Source organism: Eschrichtius robustus, chromosome 11, assembly GCF_028021215.1.
Source record: "Eschrichtius robustus isolate mEscRob2 chromosome 11, mEscRob2.pri, whole genome shotgun sequence".
NCBI classification, from domain to species: Eukaryota; Metazoa; Chordata; class Mammalia; order Artiodactyla; family Eschrichtiidae; genus Eschrichtius; species Eschrichtius robustus.
Genome location: NC_090834.1, coordinates 5,821,927 through 5,831,552, shown reverse-complemented (window position 1 = coordinate 5,831,552; position 9,626 = coordinate 5,821,927). Strand labels below are relative to the sequence as shown.

Sequence of the window (9,626 nt, the reverse complement as noted above, 5' to 3'; positions counted from 1 at the left end):
CACCCACTGGGTCTCAGGATCCCCGCATGTAAAATGAGGCTAACTTCCAAATCTAAATTTGTGCTTGTAAAGAAGCCCTCTTCCTTCTCATGACCTTTATCCAAATTGTTTCCTTCATTTCAGAGAAATCTCAAACGTTCTGCCTTTTGTTTTCTTGTATGGCACATTGAAAAGTCAAATCAACAGGCATTTCCTGAGTGTCTGCTACACAAAAAAAACCCAGTCTTGGCCTGTGGTAGAAAGGAAGCTCAGGGAAGGATGGTGTTCTCTGGTAGAAGAATTAATGGGCGAGGTTCTCTTCAGGTCCCTCAGATACAACTTCAAAAGGCAGCAGCTTCCTTCCACAGAGAACGTCCATCATATTCTTTTCCTCGGGGGAGGAGCTCCAGTGGATCCAAGTTTTAATCAAGATCTCACCTATCGTGCTCGCTTCGGCAGCACATATACTAAAATTGGAACGATACAGAGAAGATTAGCATGGCCCCTGCGCAAGGATGACACGCAAATTCGTGAAGCGTTCCATATTTTTGAGAAATGGGAACATATTGTATATGTATAACTGATTCACTTTGTTATAAAGCAGAAGCTAACACACCATTGTAAGGCAATTATACTTCAATAAAGATGTTTAAAAAAAAAAAAAAAAAAAAAAAAAAGATCTCACCTATCGTTTCCATCTCAACAAAACCACCAATTACATACCTGCAGGGCCGGAAGGGAGAGTCAGGCCAGCCACACAGCCATCCCATGAATTGTTCAATAATATTGATTGAGCACCTACTAAGCTAAGTACTGACTGTAACATCAAAGGAACAGCAGTCGCAGTTGCCGCTGTTGTGGAAGTTACAATCCAGTTAGGAATACAGGCTTTAAGAAATCATTACAAACTTGAGAGGCACACGCAGAGTGCCACCGCATGGCAGCCCATAAAAGGGGTTCTAACCGTTGGCCACAGGCAATTCTTCAAAAGCATCACAAGTATCTGAAACCAGCCCAGGAAATTCCTCCAGACTTGCCATCCTCTCCTATAGCTACTTCGAACTTCCTGTCGGTCCTGTTGGCTTAGTTTTGCGTCTTGGACCCCTTCTTTCATCCACTCCGTGGTCATGTATTCTGGCTGCAGACCAGTCACCATGGTTCTCACCTGTCATTCCTTGAAGATGCTGGTTCCAGCCTCCACCTCTCCACAATTCAGGTGAGTGCTGGCATAACCGTATATCCTGCCGTTCCACCAGCCCCAGCTCTGTGACACCACCAGTCTCAGCCACTTGACCTCCCAGCCCTGAGTCACCCATGGAAGAAGGCAGCACAGCAGTGAAGAACCTGTAAGTGGTGAAATGAAGGGTGTGGACTCGACCCTTCGAGGATCAGCTTTTAATGCCTGACTCAGACTTGGTACAAAACTCTCTGCTCACGTGGACAGAATGTCAATAATCTTCTGTGGGTATGAAGTGCTAAGAGGACAAATGGAAGAGAGAGATGAGTTCTGTGAAACTTCGTGGGACTCCTCAGAAACACAGAATAAACTCGGACTTCCTTTTATTGAGACTATTAAAGCAGTGACAGTTTGCCCCCGTATCTCTTGCTGCTTGATGGGCTTTTAGCCCAAACTGCAGGTTCACACCTAGGCGCTCTTCCCCTCCAATTCCTACACCCTGCCCATCCAGCAAATCCCTACATTTCTAGCAACATTGTGCACATGTCACTCCCCTTGGGAATTCTTCCCTGACCACCGCCAGCCAAAGGAACAGCTCATTTCCCAGCAACATTTCTCCTCTAGCACTTTATACTTTTATTGGCATGAATTCAATCCTTCAACAGAGATTTATTGGGCCCCTACCACACTGCAGGTCCTAAGATGGGTTTTGGCAGGATGCTCTCCTCCACCAGGGTGAACAACTTGGGAAAGAAACCATGTCTTTCCTCTTGGACTAGTGTACATACCTCGTACATATTAGGCACTCAATATATGCCTGGCCAACCAATGGGACACTGCAAATTATTTTTCGAAGGGCCTGAGGGACATGAATTGGCAGAAAAAAGACCTGAATTGACGTCTAGGGAATTAGACTCTGTGAGCAAGATGGAACTAAATTTGATTAGATGAGTCTCTTGCAATATCGTAATTCCATTCCAAAGTAGAAGTCTCCACTCTAGGACAGCTAAGCTCTCGTTTCTAAGCTTCCCTCAGGGACTCCAGAAAGGGATGTAATCTATTCCATAGGCCATGTCCTCTTTCCCCTTTTGGCCTCTGATTCTTAGCATTGCAGAAATATTACTCCCAGAAATAAACTGACCTTTTGAAGAGTAACTGAAATCATGCATTCCAGCTGAGGACAAGGAACTTGATGTTTAACAAGAATATAGGTTTCTGTGCCAACATAATGAAGTCGTTGGCTACTACTATGTTCTCTCAGTTTTGGAATAAACATAAATGTGGTTCCCAAACATTTATTTTAATAAAAACACTTGGTGTTTTTTCTGCCCACCTTAGGAAAATGTTATTGAAGGTCCAGGGGGTGCTTAAACTCTCCTTTATATCCCACTTTGAGAGTCATTAAGACGATGGAGTGTTCATTTCAGAACTGTGACCACCTCCAATGACTTGTGTCTTCTGAGATAGATTTGGAGGTGAGTGCATGTGATACAAATTTAATTCCATGATGATAAATGTAGAAGGGGAAACACAGAGTTCTTTGCTTTGAGTCAAATTGATTCTTTAATCGCTGATGAAAACAGCAATGAATATTGGCACAGTTCCTGACAGTTTACTAAACTGTACTTACTGGTGTCTTATATAATCCTCCCCAGAAAGGAAGGAGGTGTTTTCATTGTTACTATCATCATCTGTATCTTACGGATACAGAAACTAAAATTTGGAAACATTATATGATTTGTCAAAGGACAAACGTAAAACAAGTCTGGAAACATGCATGGTGGCAGAAGGAGTCTGGCTCCAGCCAGCCAGAACTTGGTTTGATTCTTGGATCCTCTACTTACTTACTAGTTTTGTGGTCTTTAACCATAATATTACAACAAATATTTATTTAGTGCTCACCATGTGCCAGTCAATGTTCTAAGCACTTGGCATGTCTTGTATTACTGAATCTTCGTAAGAGCTTATGAAGTGAAATTCCATCATTATGCCCACTGATGACTGAGGCAACCAAGACACCAAGGGATGAGAAACTCACCCAGAATTTTCTAACTGATAAGTGGGGGGAAAAGAACCATGATCTGAACCCAAGCAATCTGCCCCCAGAGTCTAGGCTCCTAATTGCTAGGAAATACTTTTTCCTGCCAAGTGAGTTTCTCTCTCTTAGCCTCAACCTTCTCCTCTATAAAAGAGAGGTAATGGCCCTATTGCTCAGTATGGTTACAAAAATTAGAAATAATGTCCATCTAGTACCTAGTCAAATTCTTGAAACATAGGGAACCTTTAATAAGTTTTCAGATTTTCCTCACCCACATGATATTTTTTCATAATATGCTATGCCAGAACTTCTTATCCTGAACCCATAAATGGGTTCATAAATGAGCTACAGAGAAAAAAACAGTCCCTTTGAAATAGCATCCAAAGTTCCCTCTCCATCGTGTGTGTGTGTGTGTGTGTGTGTGTGTAAGTATGCATGCATTTTTCTGGGAAAACTATCTATAGTTTTCATCAGACTTAAAAATAGCCATGCTCCCCACCAAAACACAGTAGCACCACTGTCGAATAACCTTGAAAAAATTCATACATGCTCTGCATCTATTTTTCCATGTGGAAAATTTAAATAATTTCTCCAGTCAACATCCTCAATAGAAACACATTTGCCACTTCTTCTTACTGCTATCCAACTTTTAAGCACAGGTTATAACAGAATCCATTTCTTTAGATGGTGTAATAGAGTTTGAGGGTTTGAGAAAAGGAGTTTTGCTGTGTCTTTGCCTTCCATACTGTCCACTGGCTCCATTTGGTGGAGACAAGTTTTCATAAGCACATGTGAGTGTGTGTAAACACACAGGCCCTCGGAGTAAGTGATTGCCGTGAGACAGGCTAAAAGCCTGGTCTCAATTGGCTGTCCTCCACTTATCTGAAAGCAACGTGCATGTTTTTTTCCTGTTCCCTAATTAATCTCATCCTAGCAGACAGCAGACTACCACAAGCAACTTTACATCTCACGACATTTGGCCACCACGTGGCATTCTGGTGAGTCCTTGTGGCACCTGGCTTTGTTTGTCCCCAGACCAGGGTCCTCACCAACCCAACAGAGACCGTGCCCCGTTGGGCTCTGCCAGGCTGATGAGAAGTGGGTGTCAGTGGCCCTGCAGTCAAAGAGCCTCAGCTGGAACGGACAGAGGCAGGGAGTCCAAAACCTCACACAGTCAGAGGACAGCAGAGGCATCTGACGCTAATTTTTATGAGATTTCCAGAAAGTTCAAACCAGCCCCGTCCTATTTTTAGTGGAGAAGTTGGTGGTGTGATTACAAAGGGCCTTATTTAATAAATCACCTACTCGGAGAATTTGAGAGTAAACAAATGATATAAACAGTGTGAAACTGTGATCACTCCTCCTGTTTTACACTTGCTTTCTCACCTTTTCTGGTCTTCTATTTCTGCTTCTCTGTCACCATTTCTGCCATTTCCTTCAGCTAGTTCTTTGAGAAAAACAGCTGGGTTTAATGAACTCAGTGAGTAGAACTAAATATTCCTGGACAAAATCAAACTATGACATCCCCTTGAGTAAATATTCAAGGGTTCTTATGAGAGTCCGGGGAAGTGGATACAGGCTCTTCTCCAAACTCTCTTGCTCATCCATACTTAGTTAGCACTTTGCGGTTTTGATGTTGTATGCATTTTAACGTTAAAATTATGATTGTTCAAATGTATACAGCTCGATTTACCAGCCTCTCTGAAGTTATTGTAATCATCTGTAAGTTATGCAAAGGAGAATAAAATTGATGAGTATTCTTAAATGGTATAAAGCTTTAAAGATTTTAGACCCCCATCGTATTTTCTAATCTATGACCTAAGGTGTCATATTTTCACATACAACACCGCAAACTTTTAATAATCATTTAAGATCCAATATTAATCGAAGAAGTCAGTTAATAAACAAAGTTTGACTCTTCTGAAATTCTAGATAACACTTAGTAGTGGTGAGAATAAAACTTCCAATTTCTGGTCTCCTTTATCTTCAAGAAACTCTCCCCAAATTTGCTTACCACACAAACTGCTGTTTCACCTCTCACCTGCCTTTCTCAGCCACATCTCTCACTCTCCACCCACACGTTCCCATACTCTTATAACCAGGTTCTTCTTCTTCTTTTTTTTTTTAACATCTTTATTGGAGTATAATTGCTTTAAAATGGTGTGTTAGTTTCTGCTTTAAAACAAAGTGAATCAGTTATACATATACATATATCCCCATATCTCTTCCCTCTTGCATCTCCCTCCCTCCCACCCTCCCTATCCCACCTCTCTAGGTGGTCACAAAGCACCAGGCTGATCTCCCTGTGCTATGAGGCTGCTTCCCACTAGCTATCTATTTTACATTTGGTAGTGTACAAATAGATGGAGAGATATACCATGTTCTTGGATTGGAAGAATCAACATTGTGAAAATGACTACACAACCCAAAGCAATCTACAGATTCAATGCAATCCCTATCAAACTACCACTGGCATTTTTCACAGAACTAGAACGAAACATTTCACAATTTGTATGAAAACACAAAAGACCCCGAATAGCCAAAGCCATCTTGAGAAAGAAAAACGGAGCTGGAGGAATCAGGCTCCCTGACTTCGGACTATACTACAAAGCTACAGTAATCAAGACAGTATGGTACTGGCACAAAAACAGAAATATAGATCAATGGAACAGGATAGAAAGCCCAGAGATAAACCCATGCACATATGGTCACCTTATCTTTGATAAAGGAGGCAAGAATATACAATGGAGAAAAGACAGCCTCTTCAATAAGTGGTGCTGGGAAAACTGGACAGCTACATGTAAAAGAATGAAATTAGAACACTCCCTAACACCCTACACAAAAATAAACTCATAATGGATTAAAGACCTAAGTGTAAAGCCAGACACTATCAAACTCTTAGAGGAAAACATAGGCAGAACACTCTATGACATAAATCACAGCAAGATCCTTTTTGACCCAGCTCCTAGAGAAATGGAAATAAAAACAAAAATAAACAAATGGGACCTAACGAAACTTAAAAGCTTTTGCACAGCAAAGGAAACCATAAACAAGACGAAAAGACAACTCTCAGAATGGGAGAAAATATTTGCAAATGAAGCAACTGACAAAGGATTAATCTCCAAAATTTACAAGCAGCTCATGCAGCTCAATATCAGAAAAACAAACAACCCAATCCAAAAATGGGCAGAAGACCTAAATAGACATTTCTCCAGAGAAGATATACAGATTGCCAACAAACACATGAAAGAATGCTCAACATCATTAATCATTAAAGAAATGCAAACCACGTTCTTCTTTCATCACATATAGGAACTCGCTTCTTAAAAGTGACCAGAAATAGAGTCACAGGTGTAGAAAACAAACTTATGGTTACCAGGGGGGAAAGAGGTGGGGGTAGAGATAAACGGGGAGATTAGGATTGACATATACACACTACTGTATATAAAATAGACAATTAATAAGGACCTACTGTAGAGTACAGGGAACCCTAGTCAGTACTCTGTAATGACCCATATGGGAAAAGAATCTAAAAAAGAGGGGATATATGTGTATGCATAGCTGGTTCACTTTGCTGTACAGCAGAAACCAACACAACATTGTAAATGGTGTGGACATATATACACTACCAAATGTAAAATAGATAGCTAGTGAGAAGCAGCTGTATATCACAGGAAGATAAGCTCGGTGCCTTTTGACCACCTAGAGGGGTGGAATAGGGAGGGTGTGAGGGAGGGAGACGCAAGAGGGAAGAGATATGGGGATATATGTATATGTATAGCTGATTCACTTTGTTATAAAGCAGAAACTAACACACTATTGTAAAGCAATTATACTCCAATAAAGATGTTAAAAAAAAAAAAAAAGTGACCTAACAATCTTCCAGTGCCCTTCCGATCTCAGGCCTCATTCCCGGTTCGCCGCGCCTGAACAGAGGTGACTTCTCCCCCCCTTCCTGTCACTCAGCAGGGCTGGTTGCCCTGCCAGGTATTTTGACTTTTCTATCAGCCCATTTTGTTGAAAGCTTTACCGTACTCTTCCCATCAAATGTACTCATAATCCTCAGTTTCCGTTTATTCATTTACCCAGTAGTATTTATTAAGTACCCAATGTGTTAAGGCTGCTCCCCAGCCATAAGGCCAGCTGAGAATCTGAAAACCTCCCACCTACAAAACCCCTAGAAACATTGGCTAAATATCAAAGAAATTGCTGAAATAAGGGGAAATTCCCAGGAGACTCAAAGGTAGGAGGAAAATCAAAATCAGTATGCAGGGTGTTAAATCATCCTGCAGCAGTTTTCTCAAAACCAAACTCATATTTTGACCACCTCCTGCACAGCCTCTTTTGACGATGTCATAAAAACCTCAAACTCGACATGCTGAAAGAAAGAGCTAAACGTCTCTCTCCCCAAATGTCCCTTCTCATTGGTTCTCAGTCTAAGCAAATACAACCCCGAATCTTTCAGTCATTCATTCCCATAATTTCTGAGCACCCTTTACCTTCCTTCTCCCCAGGTTCTGCTATAACCTGGTATTCAGCAGACCTGAGAAGAGGCCTGGCATCCATATGTCTATAGGGTAAATTCCTATTAATCCTTCCCATTTAATGAGCCCATGTGGCTGGGCTTCTGCCTTGGTTATCTTATCCATTCTCCAAATCCTCTGATGAGACCAAAGTTCTTCTGTGCTAAGCAGGGACCCTGACACTGTCTAATTCTTACCAAACTCTTCCTTGGGGTCTTTTGTGCCAGAGTGACCTCAGTGATGCTGCCATGTCACTTTGAGCATCACACTTCCCTAAAGATCTCTACCAGTCACACTAAGCCTGCAACTTCAGATCCCCGGTCCATAGTCCTTAGCCTGAACACTGATGCCAGCAAATTTAGCAGCTTGAAAGATTGCCGCCTACACACTTTTTCCTCAGTCCTAGAAGGGAAAAAGATATAGACCTTGTACACGTATTTCAACTTCAAAAAGTTCTCACCTCCCCCCTTTCCACCCAGTAGGCTTACGTCTCACTACGATTCAACAGCAGCACGTCCTCATTGCACCTTTCCCCACCCCAAAGTAGGTTATCAGCAAGAAGTCATGGCAATTCATGATGGAGTACAAGGTCATGCTGTGACAAGCTAATATAGTGTACACACATCCACAGCCTCCTTCAGTGTGGTCTGGTCAAGCAACTGAGGATTGCTTAATTATAATTAGCTCCCCTTACCTGTCTTTCAGGTCCTCCTCTTCCTCTTTCCTTTCTCTTTATTTTCGCACTGTGGTCAAAGGTGTGTTTTTCCATCACCGTCCCTTCTACCTCTTTAACAATGTACGCATCCTCACCTGTCCCAAGATGACTCTTGGAAAATCAATATTGCAAGTATGCCATAAAATCTACTCTAATATCCTGCTCTAAATAACCAATGGATGGAATGACTGATCTAAAGGCCAGCAACTAGTTGAAGACAGAGCAGAGATGATTCTAAATATGTAATCTCTCCCTTAAGCAAAAGGAAATTGATTGTATATTGAATTATACACACTTGATACTGACAGAATAGCTTACTATGCATTTAACACAGTAGAGATGCTGGATGAATACCAGATGGAGTCATACTGTGGCTTCTGATCATAACTCCAGAGAATGAATGGACCCCAGTGTTTCTAAGCACCCTGGACAGTTCCTTTGCTCTCATGGTTTCTACCCCTTGCATCTTCCCATTTGGATACTACATAGGTTTTCAAATCATTTGTCAGAAAGTAACTCAGCTGTCATCTACCAAAACTCCTTTTCTGGGAGGTGAAGACACTGAGACCCAGGACTGAATTGCTTTGTTCAAGGTCACTGCAATCTCATCCGGAATAAAAAACCCTCAAGTCTCAACAGTCCAATTCTGAAACCCTTCTCTACAACATATTGAGGTTCCCTAATTCCCTCTTAATAATCACTTGAAAAATAAGAGAAGCCAAGAAATTTAGGAGACTCTAAACGTATTTATTTGCCAAAGTTAACTTTCCTTTCTCACTCATCTTCGTAATCTGCAAGTGTGGTCTAGAAAAGGCATGTGTTATTATTTCCATGTTCTCCATACCTAGATGAGGTTAAAATTCATTTTCTGTCTTATTTATTTATACTTTTGTTTATTTTTCCCCCATGCCTCTGCAGATGGCTGGGATAGTAAGTTGTCAGAAAACAAGTGTCTCCAAGAGGCATGACCTTTAAGAGATTATCTTATATGTACATAAGATATGGTTGATTTGAAATGCTCTTAACCTAATAATAAATCTTTGAATGCTAATTATGGCTTGATTCCCAGCACACGCTGGTATCAATAACCTCACTTTAAAATCACTAGGGTCTTTTGTTGCTGTTATTTTGTTGAAAGCTAACGCTGGAGATAATGTACCTGTAGGAAACTCTAAAATATAACATTTTTTATGT

General features: G+C 41.1%; 1 non-coding gene across 1 annotated transcript; it reads left to right on the top strand.

Moving 5' to 3' along the window:
* Positions 1 to 422: 422 nt before the first annotated feature.
* Positions 423 to 529, top strand: LOC137772753 (U6 spliceosomal RNA). Its single transcript, XR_011075556.1, has one exon. It is a non-coding gene; the product is annotated as a U6 spliceosomal RNA (small nuclear RNA).
* The last annotated feature ends 9,097 nt before the right edge of the window (positions 530 to 9,626 follow it).